Genomic DNA, 17582 nt, shown 5'->3' with positions numbered 1-17582 from the left:
AATCACGCCACGTTTTAGTACGACGACCGGTTAGTCCTAAGTGGCGGACGTTTCTCGTATGTCCGAAAACACCAGACGTTGCCTGTACATAGATTTGATAAGGTAATCCATGCAATCAGCGGAGTGTTCCACCCAAACGGTTTTAAAGTGGTCATAAACACTGAAGTTCGGGATATGAGAAATTTCAAATTGATTCAGTCGGTACCTGCTTTCGTTCAATGCCAATTGATATTCAATCGTAGCTGGATTGTTATGTACGCCACGAAGATTGACACCGAAGTGCGGCCAGGTTTGGTGTATTTTTTCCGCACTTCCGACTCGTCGATTTACGAACAGTTGGGTTTTATCTCTGTAAAACAACAAGTTTGCGCTCTCGCTTCAGACGATTTGGACCGTAACGTAGCCGTTATCGAAACGTCAAATGCCGGAGAATCGTCCGTGTCTGAGTGTCGGATGTATGAAGTCGGCATGATGAGTGAAAATGATGAAGGAGACAGATCCAAAAGATCGCTCAGTGCGTATGGTGAATATTAGGGCGACTACGGAAGGAAAAGTATATGAATGGTGAATTCTGATTAGATCCGGACTCGGCAACTAGATCTGCTGCGTGATATCTTGTCATGTCAACTCGATCGTCACAAATCGTTATCGTTGATTTGGTTCAATACAGATCTCACTGCTATTCAATGGTGTAAGTCTGAGGAAATATAATAGTGTTAGTTTCGAATGCTACCTAAGATGCAAAGGAGTCATCGTTGGTACACGAGAAGTGTAACGGCTTTGATTCCGAGTGGAGTACAAGTAGTTATAACGATGTCAAAGACACGTGAAAAGAAAATGTAACGCATGGAAAGTTTTCGAGTAAGTTGTTTGTAATGGTAGATTTTGTCGAGGAGTGCCATACTTTCGGTATCGTTGTTCGGGAGCTACTATGCTTTCAATCGGCACAAAAGCACATTATTGACAATATGATTAGGAGACATTTTCGGAAGTAGAAGCCGATGCTGTGGCATAGCGGCTACTTCGCGCAGTTTGTTTGCATATTTCATTTGTGTAGCTTCAATTAAATTTATTATTAACTATTTCATGATTTCAATACACCACAAGACTACGATACAATGAGAAGATAGGAAGGCGTCGAAACGACTTGGAGTAGTCTTTGAAGTCAGACTTTGACCAGGCAAAGGCTATGTAAAAAGTGGGCATGCCCACAAAATGAAAAGTAAAGGAAGATAATAAAAAAGGACAGGTGACAAAAAGAGGTGGTATGTGTATGAAGGCGAGATCGATATGAGAGTTCGTGTTCGGGTAAGCGTGACCCCTGACTAGTATTGATGCGAACATGCTTTACACAACAACCAAGTTCCGAAAATTACAAATTCGAGACTATACAATTGTTAGTTAGTTGCCATTGCAGACCAGATATGGCGTCTGATAACCTGCTAGAGTTGCAACCTGAGTCCCACGTAATGTGTGGCTGGGTAGATATACTTAGCTCTTATCGTAGTAGACGCACGTCCCTGTGTTAGTCCTTGATCTGACAACTCCAACGTGAATGCAACGACAGTATTGCCTCAGATAGATATATTGGTCGAATATGTATGGAATATACAGTAGGATATCGCATATGAGTCTGGTTTGTAATTGAAATGCACGAGCTGATAAATGGTAAGTCACGTGGTTGCGAGAAGAAAGATATAAGTCACGTGATATACAGATATAGGCGATGTACCATAATGATGTTGTATCTTACAAAGTGTATGAACCGTGAGAGGGCGCAGGGCGTTCCACATCGCCTCTGCTAAAAAGGCGTGATTAGCGACAATAGAAAATGAAATTTACATGCATTGAATAGCAGTAAGATTACGAAACGAAATAATTTCAACATATAACACATAGCATGTGGTTTAACGAGGTAAGGCCGAAGTGTGTAGTTAATAAAGTGTTGGTAGAAGGGTGATAACAACGTCAATTTAAAATGCGATATTGTAGCCTGATGTTGGAATATTTATAAAACATGATTGCAATGCAACCGTATGAGATAGCGTGACGATAACACGTTAAGGGTAAGATTTAATATAGTCAAAATGGCGAATTGGTTATCTGAGGCAATTTTTGTGTTTTATTAAAAGAACGAAAGAAGAAAAAAAAAATATGTACACAAAGGAATTGACATTAGGTCTGGCGAATGCGTCATACGCTAGAACGAATTGGTGGTAGCTCTAAAACGAGTGTATGTTATTTGTAAAGGCAAAATCATATAAGCGGAATCCAGTGTATGGTTTGGGAGCATATTAAAGTCAAAACTACTTTTCAAATTAATCGAAACACGTGGTATTAGAAGATAGGAAGTAACGGAAGTAGGAAACTGATGTCTGGGTTTTCTATAGCGACCAGAGACTGCTTTTATGAGTCAATGGAGTTGAATAGAAAATTATTCAAACGGCGTCCTGTAGTCGAAACGCGCGGTTCAAGATACCAGAACGGCTTGTAAAGGGCAATTCTATGAAAGCTGTATTAAAATGAAAAAGGAAAAAAAACACGAAAAAAAGGGTCGACAATTGAATACAAAATGGCCGACAATCGGTTCGATATATGACAAACAAAGGAGCCGCGGAATACGGCATGACGAATAGGTCATTAGTGTGGGAAATGGGGTAGATATGTGTTATTGTTAGCCGCCGAAAATCCCACGACAGCGGGGAAGACCGATTATCACATTAGACGGTACGGGCGGCGGCGTTAAGTCTGCCGCAATAGGGGAAAATTATACAAACCAAGTAGCAAGTATCTCTCAAAATGTAGGCAAAACAAATCAGTATCTCGGAAGAGGTTGCGGGAAATGTCTGTCAATCAAAATCCACTTTGGGTATCCGGGGCACGGGATTGTTCCCGCGATAACCGGCCATGCAAGAGAAGCGTGGTTTCCACGTGCGATTGCCGAAAATTAATATAATATAATAGAAAAAAAGTCCATGAATCCTATTCTTCCAAGGATTAAGAAATTCATCGCGATGGAAATTTCAAATGTCCATCAGTCTTTAGGGAGACCGAATAATTATTTATATACAGTTAAACCGTGCACCGTGGGCCGCGAACCTGCCTGGGGTAATTAACAGTCAATGCTCATTGCTCATTAAGGATTGTATTCAGATCCAATTAGTTCACTCCGCCAAGGTTAAAACGTGTATCGCCTGTTGTGCGAATATTCTTCACGACTGTCGAAGTCGACTTAAAAACGCGTATATATACGTGGTGTTACCAAAGCCATGTTGAACTTGTATGTCCCGAAATGTTGACATAGGCGGAGAGCGGAGGTTGTTGTGTAGCAGAGAGCATTTCGGCGGTTCGCGATAGACCCGTGGCAGGCGACAACGAAATCTGGGATGCAATAGCAATATCGGCAGCAAAAAGGCTTATTTCACAAAGTAGGAAAATAATAATAGCAATTATAGCCTAATGACAAATTGAAAAAGAAAGTAAATAAAATAAACACATTATTTGTCAGCGGACCAGATATGAAGTGGTGAAAATCTGCACCGATAGGGATGAAATGAGCCGAGTACGCTATAATGTAAGCGTAAGTACTAAGTATTGAATCGATTCCATACGTGACGGAGCGACGCAAGGCGGTTATATAAGCCTTGTGAGTAATTTGAGCTTTCAAGTAGAAATTAATAAAAGTTGACGGAATCTCGAAGTGAATGGGAATTATGCCTGGTTATCCGGGTGTTTTGATCAGCTCAAAAGTATATAGTATTGGAATATTCGCATCAAAGCATGTCAAGATGAATGTAATCGTAGCGTAACGCGGGGAATTCGTCATTTAATTATATAACGAAGTAAGTCGTGAAAGTAGAGTGTAAAAAAATTGTAAAGAGAATGTAATAACAATAGCCGAAGTCATGACAAATGTGTGTATTGTTAGGTAGCCTAATGGCATGTACGAATTTAGTGCTGCGAACACGCAGTCATGTCAAGAAAAGTCCCTTAGCGATGTACACAGCATGGTATACCACAAATCCAGACATATCGCTGAATCTGCGCGCCATATGCTATCCAGATATAAAAAGGTTTCCGGAAATAAATTGACGTGTGCCGTTGAACACGTCGCGACAGGAATGCACAAATGCGTAAGTAAGACTCGTGCTTCACATTAAAAGTATATATATCATATACATGGACTGTAACGCTTTTGTAAGTACGGACTTCCTAGTTGATCGAAGAAATGACTCAGATTGCGATGCGAACGTCAGCATCAGATTTCGTAAATATCGCGAGACTGAGCGCTGTAGACACACGAGTTTAATTACAACACTGACCCCGTCCAACCGCTTGATCAGGGCGGAAGTTCCGGGCCAGGGTATGCAATCCCGTGGCCGACGCTTTGAGAAGACTCGGATACCCCCGGGTCGAAATCGTGCCTTGGATCGCAACACCACCGAAACCACGCTTGATTTCCTAGGTCGGAGTAGCATATATGAATGGGAAATGTCCGTGGCCAAAATATATCACGGGATGTTTAGATAATATTGCGTCCAAATGGCATTGCGGGTAAAATAAATGTATCGTTAATCGCATGTAACTAGGTTGTAAAATCTGAGTATGTTAAGATGACATTATCGCAGGTAGGTATTAAGGACGTAAATTACGATGAAAAATGACAATTTGTCACCGTGTTGAAGAGGCCTTATGTAAGTATGGGTAATTAGAAGTAAGCGAATATGTAAAAGACCTACTATAAGAAAGTAATAAGAAGTCAATGTTTAAAAAAATGGGAAATTAATTCCGTATTCACAAATTCCAGCTTAAGGCTGAGTTATAAGTAATACAAATATGTGATTAAAATCAAATAACCATTATGAGAAATTGTAGCAAAAGCGAGGCTATGCGAATACGCGCAATTAGATAAGGTGAATTGAAGTTAGAAAAAAAATTAATTATGAAATCCCAATTCCCAGTGCTACTGATATATCTTAATAGTTCATAGCCGAGATAGAAACTCTCGGTTAAAAAGAGGTGATTTTGCCGCAGAATTATCATATTAAACCCCGGTGGAATGTTATGCTATAGTCGGGCGAAAGGCCGCGTCACTACTCACTATTGTTATCGAATTCACATTGACGGAATAGTTACGGTAGTTAAAAAGGCAGCGCTTAAATACGCGCAAAAGTAAATGTCGCATGAATTACACATAAAATCGCTATACGAATGAATAGGTGGAAGTTGAAACCGTGAAAAAAGTAATTTATGAATTAGGTTTAAAGAAGTATTCCGAAATTAAATCATGGAATTGGTATTTATGTACCACGGAGATGCCGTGAATTAAAAAAAAACTGACAAAAAAATAGATTGGTAGATTACGACGGTGGTAGGCAGTGATTTACGCGGTAATGTGAAGGTAGGAAAACCGCAAAATTTATAATAAAAATCGAAATGGAGTTGTTGAACAATTAAACAACTGTAAGCAAATGGTTTGGTAAACGAGTCAGGTAGGCTAATCCTGCGAAAGTGAAGTTCTACATGAAAATATTGAATAGTGGATCGGTGGTTATTATTCGATTTCACGGGGTAGAGCAGCGATTTTATCGGGCGGCCAACAGTGAAATTCCCGACGTAGAATTGATGTGATAATATCGTTAGAAAGGAAAACGCTAAGATTAAAATAACGGACTTTAAGGCCGTAATGTAAAAACGAAACCAATGAACAACGTCTTGTCAGTGTCAGAGTATCACTCAAATCTGGTTCTCTGAATGTTATAGCATTGAATATAGGAGCACAAACAACTAATATAATTACATAGAAAGCACGAATCGAGCAATAACGAAGAAATTTGCTGCTAGCCGATAAAGCCAAGTGAGATAAATCATTCTCACTGCAAAATGCATTCCCGAAATTCGAAGTCAAATAAACGGATTTACCGTGTAAGTCTGGAAAAGTCCTGGATGGCTCCATAGCAGTTGTAAGTCCAATTGTGTAGGAGGCGATTCGTCCTTCGTTGAAGCTGAAATCATCTCACGAGTTGGCACCATGCAGACCAGATATGGCGTCTGATAACCTGCTAGAGTTGCAACCTGAGTCCCACGTAATGTGTGGCTGGGTAGATATACTTAGCTCTTATCGTAGTAGACGCACGTCCCTGTGTTAGTCCTTGATCTGACAACTCCAACGTGAATGCAACGACAGTATTGCCTCAGATAGATATATTGGTCGAATATGTATGGAATATACAGTAGGATATCGCATATGAGTCTGGTTTGTAATTGAAATGCACGAGCTGATAAATGGTAAGTCACGTGGTTGCGAGAAGAAAGATATAAGTCACGTGATATACAGATATAGGCGATGTACCATAATGATGTTGTATCTTACAAAGTGTATGAACCGTGAGAGGGCGCAGGGCGTTCCACACCATTCAACCGGGGTAGTGTGTACAAGTCTTTCCATGTTATAATAGCGAGTAGGCCATATTATTGCTACTGAAATTTGTTGCTTATGCACGCAACTCAGCTAAACAAACATTTGGTTTTAAAACCTGCAGCCAGACGCGCTGTGTGTTTGCCGGACGGCCCATACTTTCCATTCATTGCCGTGTTGTCAGCCGACATTAGGGAATACTGTTTCGCTACACTTATTTACCAATTTATGACACGCCCTCGATCGTTTATTAGTCTCCACCGTTTCAACACAACAAGACTGCAACACTATTTCAGCAGCAGGCAGTTGGATACCATACCAGTGCTAAACTGAACACACATTGCGGAATCAATGATGACCTGTGAACAAATGATACGAAAGGGGTATAATTCATTTGTGCGAATAGTAAAGCGGGCAGTCGTACAGTCACGCGATAGTAACAGACTTTACCGGCCATATTGTCGTAACAACTTTGATGCGCGTTTCATCAATTGGCTATGATACCAGACACATTGGATTTTGAAACGACTAAAGCAGCCACAGAGCTTTGATCGCAACAATAAAAAACAATAGCAATAGAAAATGAGAAATGTGAGGCTTGGGTCGCGAGTAGGGCTGGGCACAATAATTCGAGTACTCGAATCTGAATCGAGTATTAATTTTATTGATTCGAGTCGAGTGGTAAAATGCGATTTTCCGTGTACTGAGATTATACGCTCCTCATCGCCACAGAAAGGTAAATGAGCAACGAGAATGATAGTTTCGACACAGATTTTCACTGTTGAAGCATTGAAACCGTAATTGCCCGTATCGTAACATACGAAACATATAGTACAAAGATATGTACGTTACTGAGAATAGCACATTTCCGCAGTCATGATCATTCCACAACATTGTCACCAAGTGCAATGAAATCGGTGTGGTCGAATAAATACCGAAGTATCTTAAATGTGACGGAAAGCAGGCATTACATTATTTGTGGTCGCATAAAAGGTACGTATTTGAACTTAGACATATTGCATTCTGTAATGACGTCATAGTGATTAATACTCGATCCTCGACTCGACTCGAAGCATATTACGTGATTCGGAATCGAATCACTCAGGTACTCGATCTTGTCCAGCCCTAGTCGCGATATGTTATAACAGTCCGATTTTTGTGGTGCTCTAGAAAGTTTGAGAACTTCTGAGTGACGTCTCGCGACATGGGTTTTGACCTCAGGTCAAATTACAGGTTTAAAGCAAATTTGTCACATTTGATCATTTTCACCCCGCAGGCTGAGATGAGTCAAGCATTGAACTGGTTTTCTATCAACCTCGACATTCCTATCACATCAATCGTTTACATTGTACTTAGCAAAAATCAGTTTACTTATTAACTGAACGCTATAGTTGTATCGTCCTGAAGTAGCAAAGTAGCGTAACCTGTGTATTGTAGGTAATTGCTGCGCTATACTCAACTTGACGTCAACTCTGTAGTAAGTTCTTGAACCAAGAGATTGCTCAATACAAGATTTATTCGTCGTTGATGTTTGTCGTAGGTAGCGTAAAATGAGTCTCCTCTCGAGTCAACTAAACATGCGCTTATATAGACTCGTGATCACTGCAATCGGAAGTCTTATTCGTCTCCTAATATGGCGTGAAATACACAATATTGGATATTATCATATAGTCCCGCAAGCAGGTGCATCATATCTGTATCACAGCTGTATAATTTGCAACACTCTGCCACAGCTTGGCCGCGGTTTCCTCTGATCGAATGAAAGCCAGATCGCATCAGATCTGCTTGCGGTTAGTAGGTATTGGAGGTTGTCAGTTACCATATACTCCAACAGGATGTCTCTCGGTTACGAGATATACACATTTCAAGGTTGATCGACAACAGGGATCTGTTACAATATTCACTATAGCATGCTTAATGTGTAGTACGTGATTTAATTATAATAAGTTCTCCATGCTAATTATTGGTTGTTTGTTTGTTAACTTAAACCCTTAAGTTGCCGAGCAACTGCACCGCTCCCCTTCCGAAAAAGAGATAACAATAGGTCTAAATGTCAGATAATTAAGTTAATTAATCAGTTGTAGCATGGAGTGTATCACATAACTAGAGAAATGTATAAGTGGGAAATTGATGTCCAAATGTTCAAGTCTAATTGATGGAGCAATGAGCAAGTTGTTATTCATTCATTTTATAATGTACATAACTGGCATGAAACAAATACACAATAAAGAAATCTAATCCTAACAATCACTCACGCTGAGCGTCACTGCTGTCCATGTCACAAATCACAATGTGACCGCGCGCGCGGGGCTAATAACTTGTTGATACCTCGTTATCCAGACCATTTGTTTGAGCATGGTCAGTCAGTCAGTATATAACAGTATATAACATACCCGCCGGGCTGGCATATACTGCGTTACTCGGATTTACTCGTTCATGGGCAGACGCGGACGATTATTCGTATTACGTGGTCGTTTCTGCTTAGCATTGTGCAGAATTTTGGGAATCCTCGGGCGAAATCTCGGGCTGTGGTCGTTAATCACTGCTGTGATACTCGCATAATCCATTGGCACATTGTGTCGTTGTGGTTGTTGTTGTTGTGCGGTTTCGTCGTCGCCAGATGCAATAGGTGGTGTGATCTCCTCGACTGGTACACAATCGTCAGAAGTAGTCAGGTCGTTGGTCGATGTGTCCGATTCGATAGTCGGATTCAATGTTTGATTGTGTGCATCTGGGTTGGAAGTAGTGGTTGTTTCGGCGACATTTGTTGAGTCTGCGAGAGATTTGGAATCGTCCTCGAGATTGTCGGAGTCATCGCCCGTACGGATCGTTTGCAGTTCGTTAGCGTCGCCATGAACGTTGTGAGTAATCCTTTCATTAACAGCATACCGTCGCCGGCGGAGTCGTGCACGGAGGGCCTGCAATGAACTAGCGGCAGATTCACGATGCACGATAACGTTGTCTAAGCCTATGACGATTACAACATAATAAACGGCATGAAAATTATAAACCCCATAGCATCGTAGCGACAACCAACAAGAAAAGAAAAAGTTAAGTAAAGGGTTGGTAATGTTGGATAAAAAGGATAAATGCTAAAATTAATGGCGTCTGATGCTATTTTTATTGACTCTAAGGGGTCAATTTGGGTAGTGTCATCCTGCCTACTGCGGTTCGAAACGTACGAAGCGGACAGGCTCCGTAGACGTAGTACTAGCAGCATGGAACTGGATATGTGGGATAAAACATGATCGTAATCTGTGCTAAATGAAGAATCCATTTTCCTGAATAAATGTAGGAAGGTTTCTGTGATATTGTCAACACGTGGCGATCCTAATTAATCGTCAATGTTGAGGTCCATCGAAAATTTGACTTGTGTGACAGATACGTTGCGTGATGTGAGAATTCCATTCTGATATTTGAAATAGGAATCACCCCCCTTGAATATTCTGGTTGAGTTTGCGGAGCCAGTGTCGACGTATCTAGTCTCCAAAAAGTCTGTGTTGTTGTCGAATAATTGACCGAAATATGTCCTGTCTGTACTGAACGAGATGAGTGGTCGGGCGCTAAGTGTTCCGTCGGAGAAGAATAAGATGTTGTGGACGGTGATGTTTTGCGTTATGCAATGCATTTTGTATAAGAACGAGTCGAACACACCCAGTATGGAGTTGTAGGGTGCCATATTGAACGTCGAGTCCGGTGACATTGGTGTCAGCGATTTGTGGACGTTGTAAAATTGTTGTTCTATTGTGCAACTGAGGTAGTCCAGGTGTGAAATCAGTCGCCTGTGTCTATCCATTGAATCATCATGTAATTCCTGCATCTGTCCTAGCAAGAGACGCGTAGAAGTACTTGAGCCGTTGAGTCTTTCCGTCGAAAGTTTCAGCCCAAGGGTCTTTGCATCGATTAAAGTGCAGCGAATTGGTACTATGAAAAATCCTCCTGTGATGCACACTGCTCGTCTGGGCAAGCAGCGGACCAGATTGGAATCACATGTGCGCGCTGACTGAAAAGATAGAGCTAGGTCTGGTATTTCCACCCTTGATACTTCGTGGTTGCTGTTTGTATGCATTAAGATGTTTGTACGCATCCGAATTGGCGCCGTCGGACACGCATATTTGTTTGTGATGGAGGGAGGCCATATGACCGTTCCCTGGGTTGTTTGACAGTGCCCGACCTTTGCTTTACATCCAGAGAGATCAGATATATCGGTTCGTAATTTGTTGGTTATTGAATCGTATAAAATCGGTATTGTATGCACGATTAGGTTGCGTAGAAATCCAGAGCGTGAACTCGCCCATTTCCACTGTAAGTGTAGTTTGTTAGTAGTTGAAAGTAACCCGTCGGCTTGTTCGGTCAGCTGTCCGTAAGCAGAAAATGTGTGACAATTGCGTGTTGACATTCCACTAACGGGATACTGTAACGTCGTTCTTCGCCTATATTTTGCGAGTAAGAACCAAAAAAAAAGAAATGTGTTTCCCAACTTTGTTCAGCTACAAAACACATCTTTCCATCGAGATTGTGAAATCGGTTGGTCAAGGCGTAGATATTTGCTAGGCACGATTTCGAGTGCATAATCGGGTCGTGTTTGCATTTGTTTGGTGGGTGAATATCGATCAAGTCAGAAGCGGCTTCACGTCGACATACGTTAGTCGTAATAGAAACCGGAGTATCGTTTCCTTTAGCTGGGCGGGCGAACAGCCATGCCATCAAAAGTGACAGGACAATCGATTGCGGATAAAACATAATCCTTGAGTGCGTGCGGCTTGGAAGTTGCACGTCCTGTTCTTGTCGTAATAATTTTATCAATAATAGCAGGTCTGCAAGGTAAATTCGAATCGTTACAGTCTGGAACAATTTCAAAATCTCGCTCGCTCAAAATCTGCTCGCTTGAATCTGCAATAATATCTGAACCGGATACGTTCGCTGTTGGCTCGACTGCTTTCTGAAGCTGAATTGGATTTTCTGCGTTAGCAGCGATGTTCGGTCGGCCTACATGTGTTGTGGCCACGTGGTTTTCAGCATCGTGAGAATCGGATGTAAACTGCTTGTTTGCGTTCGGTCGAGAATGATCTGAGATGCCATCGGCGTTGCAATACATGACTTTGACATCGTATAATGCAGTGGTTCTTAACCTTTTTTCTTCCAGCGCCCCCTTTCAAAAATTATCGTGCTCCAGCGCCCCCCAACTTCATATTGTAAGGAATGTAATAAAGACAATGAGTAAGAGGGAGGGCCGTAACAGCACTTCGTTAACCTCCCTAAAGACGATTGCCTTGCGCACCCATAGCGTGATAAACCGAACTTCTGAGGGCTTCGCCCCCATGAACCCCATATCGTGATTTTGATGGTCAGCAAAGTTTGTGTGGCCTGGTCGCCCTAGGTACCAAGATTTTCCATAATGCATGAATGAATAGCGTGTAATTACATATAAAAGTCGCTATAAACTTTTTATCCTCTCAGCCAACATAATCAGATTTACCAGTAGCACTGAGCGAGCTGTTGTATAGGAAAATAAAGGGCACGTAATTAATAATTAAACATATTCGGGCGTGCCTGCAGGTACAATTATTCGTTACCAGGGCCGTAACAGTACTTCGTCAGCCCCCCCCAAAAAAAACAAAAAACAAAAAACGTTGGTCCTGGGCCCCCATCGGGTGATGAACCAAACTTCCGGGGGACTTCACTCCCAGACCCCCATTAGGCTGTCCGCTATTTGCTGATAGCCTATTAGGTACCTACATTGGGTGTCCATTTACTGAGGCGGCTTTTCTCGCCTATTCGCGTGAAGTGCAAAAAATTGCACTAATTAATGATTGAATTGGTCAATATCATCGGGAATTGCATGTAAATTGAGATCAATTTTTATCCTCTCTCTGCTCACGTAAACACATGTACTGGTAGAGCTGAGTGAGGTGCAATCTTCCCTCTAAGCTGTGCACGTGCGCAGTGCTTACACGGTCTCTGTGCACAGAAAATCTACGTTGCGCACAACAAATCCGGAGTTATTACCTTTTTTTAGTCGTTACGCACTGTTGTCCAAGGGTCAGCGCAGTGAGTTGTTGAGTCTACGCAGACTCATCAAAACTTAAAGCGAACATTGTGAGGTTTCTTGGAAATTGTAGGGTCCGTTAATAATAATTAAACATATTCGGGCGGGCGAACCCGTTGGTATGACTTCGTTGCATGATGTTATTTCGTTACCCCCTGTCTGCAATATCAAAAAATATAGAATCGCTCAACGGGGATATCGCCCAACAGGAATATCCCTGTCGCCCAGTCGTACTAAACTAAAAGACGCACACGATTTTAGATTGGTTTTTCTTCACTGAAATATAATTTTTCCCTGCCAGATGGAATTCGTTTTCTGGGGTTCAGATTGCCAAGACAGGAACATTCGGTGTCAGTCATTTAGGCGCCCATGGACATATGTATTTTGAAGGCTATATGTAACGAAGTTTTCGGTGGTAATTTGCTCTGAATTCTCATTAAGGATATGTCCTATCACCACATCATCTACTGCGAAGCCATTTTTCTCCAGCGCCCCCCATACCGCCCCCCTGAGCCCAGCGCCCCCCATATCGCCCCCTGAGCGTTTCCGCTCCCCATCAAGATCGCCAGCGCTTCCTGGGGGGCGCCGGGGGCAAGGTTAAGAACCACTGGTATAATGCTACGTTACGTGTTCGACCTGAGATTGCGATTTGAAGATGATGTTTCCATCTGTGCAAAACCCGGAAAGGTCCTAGATAATGCTTGCGTAACCCTTGCATCAGCGATGGTTCCATAACATGTACGTATTGGCAAGGGTGAAATTTGTTCGGAAAATAATGAACACGTGACAGTCCAGATAAAGCCTGTTTCGGGCGTCGTCTGATGTCTGAATGGATCAAAAGCACCCATATGACAATGAAATAACAAAGAAATACAGAATAAAGTGTGAGCCAGATCGGGTGAAGGAGGTCGACTTCGTTAAGTTGCAGGACGATGTCGGCCGGCTCCACCTCCTCTAAAAATTTTGAGCGGTGTTGTAGTTGTTCAGGGTGCCGACATATGCCTCCCATTGACAAGAAGCGGTGTCGCTGCATTTCTTAGCTTTCGTGCCATATTTATTGTGATACCAGCATAAAGCGAAACCGTGGCCTCCAGTAGTCAACTGAGATCCGATGACCTTGCGTTGATCAACTTCGCGTTGTAGCTTTAGTACAAGCGCTTTCAAGGATGCTTCTTCCTCATCTCTCTGTCGGTCTGTCACCTTAGCTGCGTGTGTGGTGTTGGTGTGTATGGCATTGACGTGTCTTTCTTCTGCTAACTGAGCTGCTGCTGTTTGTGCCACGACTAGCAATTCATCGATGTCGCTAGTACGGAGTTTGAGCAGTAAGAATGGACGTAGGCGATGGTCCACGATATGATGGAATACTGAATTCATCATTCGTATCCTGGCTACGCAATCAAGAAGACCGTTGTGGTATGTGATCACGACGTCGTACGCCTGTTCAGGTGTAAGATCATTTAATTTCAGAAGATTCACGATAAGGCCAAAGTTGTTTGCTGATTCCTCAGCCTCCGGTTGGTATCTGCGTAGTAATGCAAGCTTCGCTGTTTTGTAGCTGTTTATAGCAGCGTCGTACGCCTGTTCAGGTGTAAGATCATTTAATTTCAGAAGATTCACGATAAGGCCAAAGTTGTTTGCTGATTCCTCAGCCTCCGGTTGGTATCTGCGTAGTAATGCAAGCTTCGCTGTTTTGTAGCTGTTTATAGCCTTTGTGTGGATAGGAAATGTCATAGCGCGTTCCAAGACGTGTTGTTTGATATTGAGCATGAGGTAGCATGATTTAGCGTGATCTGTCGTGATGTTGTTCGCTTCAAATGTTAATTCAGCAATTGTGAAAAACGCGCTTGGTCTGTTTTTATCAAAGAGGTTGCGTTTTAGTTTTTTAACGACAACAGTCATTTCCCTGTTCTCAACTGCTTCGAGATCCTGAATCAATTCAGTATCTGTTTGTGATGGTGCAATTGGTGCTGAGATAACAGGTGGTTGTGCGACACTTGATTGTGCTAAATGTGACTGAGGTACAGCTTGAGATGGTGCTGCGTTATGCCGTCTGCGGGAAGTAACGTTAGTGAAATCCGGCGTGTGTGACGTGCGCCCTGCCGATGTGTGTGGCTCGTCTAAATCGGGCTGTTCCTCATCTGATGTCTGACCGTCTGATTGGTCTTGCTCAGGAATTGTGTCGTCGGCTACTTCCGAGTCACGCTTCGTTAAAGCGTCCATATTTAGTTTATGCGCTGCGTCGACGTGATCCTTCGCCGTTTGTTCTCTAGTTTGGTGTTTAGTCACGCTAATCTGTCTGTCGGGTTGATCATCTACTACTTCGACCTTAGGTTTGATGTCCTTAGGGCCTGCGCCAACTTTAGGGTTGGAGGTAGGTGGTTTATTATGTTTGCCGCCACTAGCCATGAAAGAACTATTGCATGCACACTTCTAATTGATATGAAAGGTACACAATAATCACGAATATAATGAAGCGTAAAATAAGCACACAACAAGCGAATTTGATCGTGAAATCTGCCGTAGCTATTGCAATGAAAGGGTTACCGGATGGTTGATGGTCCGGTACGGGTATAGCCCGTTGTTGCAAGATATCGTTGTAGTCGTACGATATAAAGTTCGTTGTACTGTATAAACGTAATCCCTTGTTCACCGAGCACGGAGCACCATATAGTTGTATCGTCCTGAAGTAGCAAAGTAGCGTAACCTTTGTATTGTAGGTAATTGCTGCGCTATACTTAACTTGACGTCAACTCTGTAGTAAGTTCTTGAACCAAGAGATTGCTCAATACAAGAATTATTCGTCGTTGATGTTTGTCGTAGGTAGCGTAAAATGAGTCTCCTCTCGAGTCAACTAAACATGCGCTTATATAGACTCGTGGGCTCTAGTATAGTAAACACCCGCCATCCGTAGTAGCGTACGTTGGGAACACGAGGCACTTGGGAGGCGCCAATTAAGTTGGGGGTATTCGTTACTTGGACCCATAGCGGAGCAAGTGCGCTTGGCACCCTATATAATTAGTGGTGAAAGTACTTGAGATGCCGCGGTAAATTTTGAAATTAACAATAAAAGCCTTGAGGCTAAACGCTGGAAGACGGCCTGATTGTTTTTGAAATGAGAGCAACGCAACATGTCAAAATACTCCGCGAGCGTAAGCACGTGAAAATTTATGAATTAACTAAAACCGTGAACTGTTGTATACAATCATAAGTCGCGGTGAGAATTTCAGCGCGTGGGCAAGTGGCTAGGGATAGACTTGTGGAGGACCATTATTCGTCCGTCACGTTGATCCACGTACGCCTGTGTTCTAAATGACACAAGATTAATTAGTGTTGAAGTTGCATAATAAATTAAGAACTGGGTTGTATGTGCGACAGCGATAATCGCTAATACAATAAAAATCTCGGAAGGAGAAGCTGTGGCTGTATTGCTGGCCATCAATAAATAGTGGTGACACTTTGTCCGCCGCGGGTAAGCTATATCCAACAAAATTATGTATCTGATTAAGTAACGGATGGTGTTTTCCAATAAAATGGCGGAAATTAAAGGCGTCTGTTTTTATTCTTTTGCATGCGACGGTGACAGACGCGTAGCAGGGGAAGTGCCCAAGCCCCTCCTTTTTGAAATACCAAGCTTCATCCTTTTGGAATAACCCTTCGGACGTTAATATTCCGTTGCAAGTTGGCGAATCGCATTATAGCTGAAAGGGGTTGGCAGAACTCGTTTGAGTGCACATTTTGTATCACGCGGTACAACGCAGCGTATTTTTTCGCTGGTGTAGTTGTAGGATTGTATGGGTGGCAGCCTCGCGCTCTACGTTAATCGCTGAGATAAGTAATATCCTGGTGTGACGAAATTGCAGGATTGGACGAAACCCAAAATGGTTGCAACTTCAGGGTGCGCTGGGCGTGCTCAACTACCCATATTCGACATTGACACCAGAGATAAATTGTTCATACTTGGGTCTAAGTTTTACTCACGATGATATGTGAACGCAAAAATATACTATACTCAGAATTGAGACTGGGTAGGGAACGAGGTATGTGGACCAAATCAGGCCCACCCGTAGACGTCCTATATCAAATCGCTGACGACGATGCACATGTAGTATCTATGGTCCATTTCTCGAGCAGACGTTAGTGCCTAATGCTTAAAACCGTCGTAACTGAAATCACAGAAGGGAGGATTTTGATCTTATCGTATGGGATAGCCACGACCTAAAAAGGCGTCGCGGGATGACTGTGTGATCTCGCCACCCCATAACCGGAGGCCTATGATGGTAATAATATCCAGTCTGTGTTCGGGAATTGAATATGAAGGCCTGGCGCATTGTGTCAGTGAGAGAACCTTGTCTTGCTTAGTATCACGTTCCCTACAGTATCGTTACGACGCCTCGATATGTGTCAAACTTATGATATAGTCCGCCAAAATAATACCAATTCCAAACACAATTGCTATAACCTCGAAAGGTAGGCAAACTTAAATACTGGAATTTGTAAAGGTAAAAGACAAGAAAACATGTTTGTGACAAACTTTGGGATGGACAAAATTCGCAAACCACGATGATTTAGCAAAATTAAATTAACAGGAAGAAATAAAGCTTTTGAGGACCTGGAAAGGTACCGCTGACGTAAAACCTCAGCAATTAAGGAACACATAGGACAATTTAGATGGAAGTGGATCCCAGATTTAGCTTGTGAACCGATACTGAGGGGCCAAATAACAACTTAATTGGTTACAAAACAACTTAATCGGTTTCGACAAAAAAACGGTGTAAATTCTGGGGTCTGGGGACTTGAAATTCAGTCTTTGGACTGGCTCGAAGGTAAGAACAAGGTAAGAACTTTAAGTAACTTTTGCCTATACTTAGGTAAATACGTGGAATCATGGATGCGGCCTGCAACCATGAAATAACGCCTGCATAATATCATTTCAGGTACACACCGCTTCGTGATTACATTGCGGGAAGCAACACTCTGACTCTATCATGCGTCGTCAGATTGAGTCAGGGATATTGGTAAAAGAATTGAAATTGTCGCATAATAATGTTGAGTTTGAGATTCCAGCCTACGTATGTGAAAAGAAATTGTGCTCATACAATTACCTGTAGAATTATT

The 17582-nt window shown here is 42.4% G+C and overlaps 1 protein-coding gene and 1 long non-coding RNA gene across 2 annotated transcripts in view; one reads left to right on the top strand and one right to left on the bottom strand.

The window, feature by feature from the left end:
- LOC145436382 (protein bicaudal C homolog 1-like) overlaps positions 1-17582 on the bottom strand; it is a 788516-nt gene that overhangs the window by 498418 nt on the left and 272516 nt on the right. The gene's annotated exons all lie outside the window — the stretch shown is intronic.
- On the top strand, positions 15350-17565 carry LOC145436987 (uncharacterized). Its single transcript, XR_013914525.1, has 2 exons — positions 15350-17301; positions 17402-17565. It is a non-coding gene; the product is annotated as an uncharacterized LOC145436987 (long non-coding RNA).

This window comes from Botryllus schlosseri, chromosome 1 (genome assembly GCF_051294905.1).
Source record: "Botryllus schlosseri isolate E-star chromosome 1, Bs_hap1, whole genome shotgun sequence".
Taxonomy (NCBI): Eukaryota; Metazoa; Chordata; class Ascidiacea; order Stolidobranchia; family Styelidae; genus Botryllus; species Botryllus schlosseri.
Note: the sequence above shows the minus strand (reverse complement) of the source record. Positions and strands in the feature narration are given on the sequence as shown.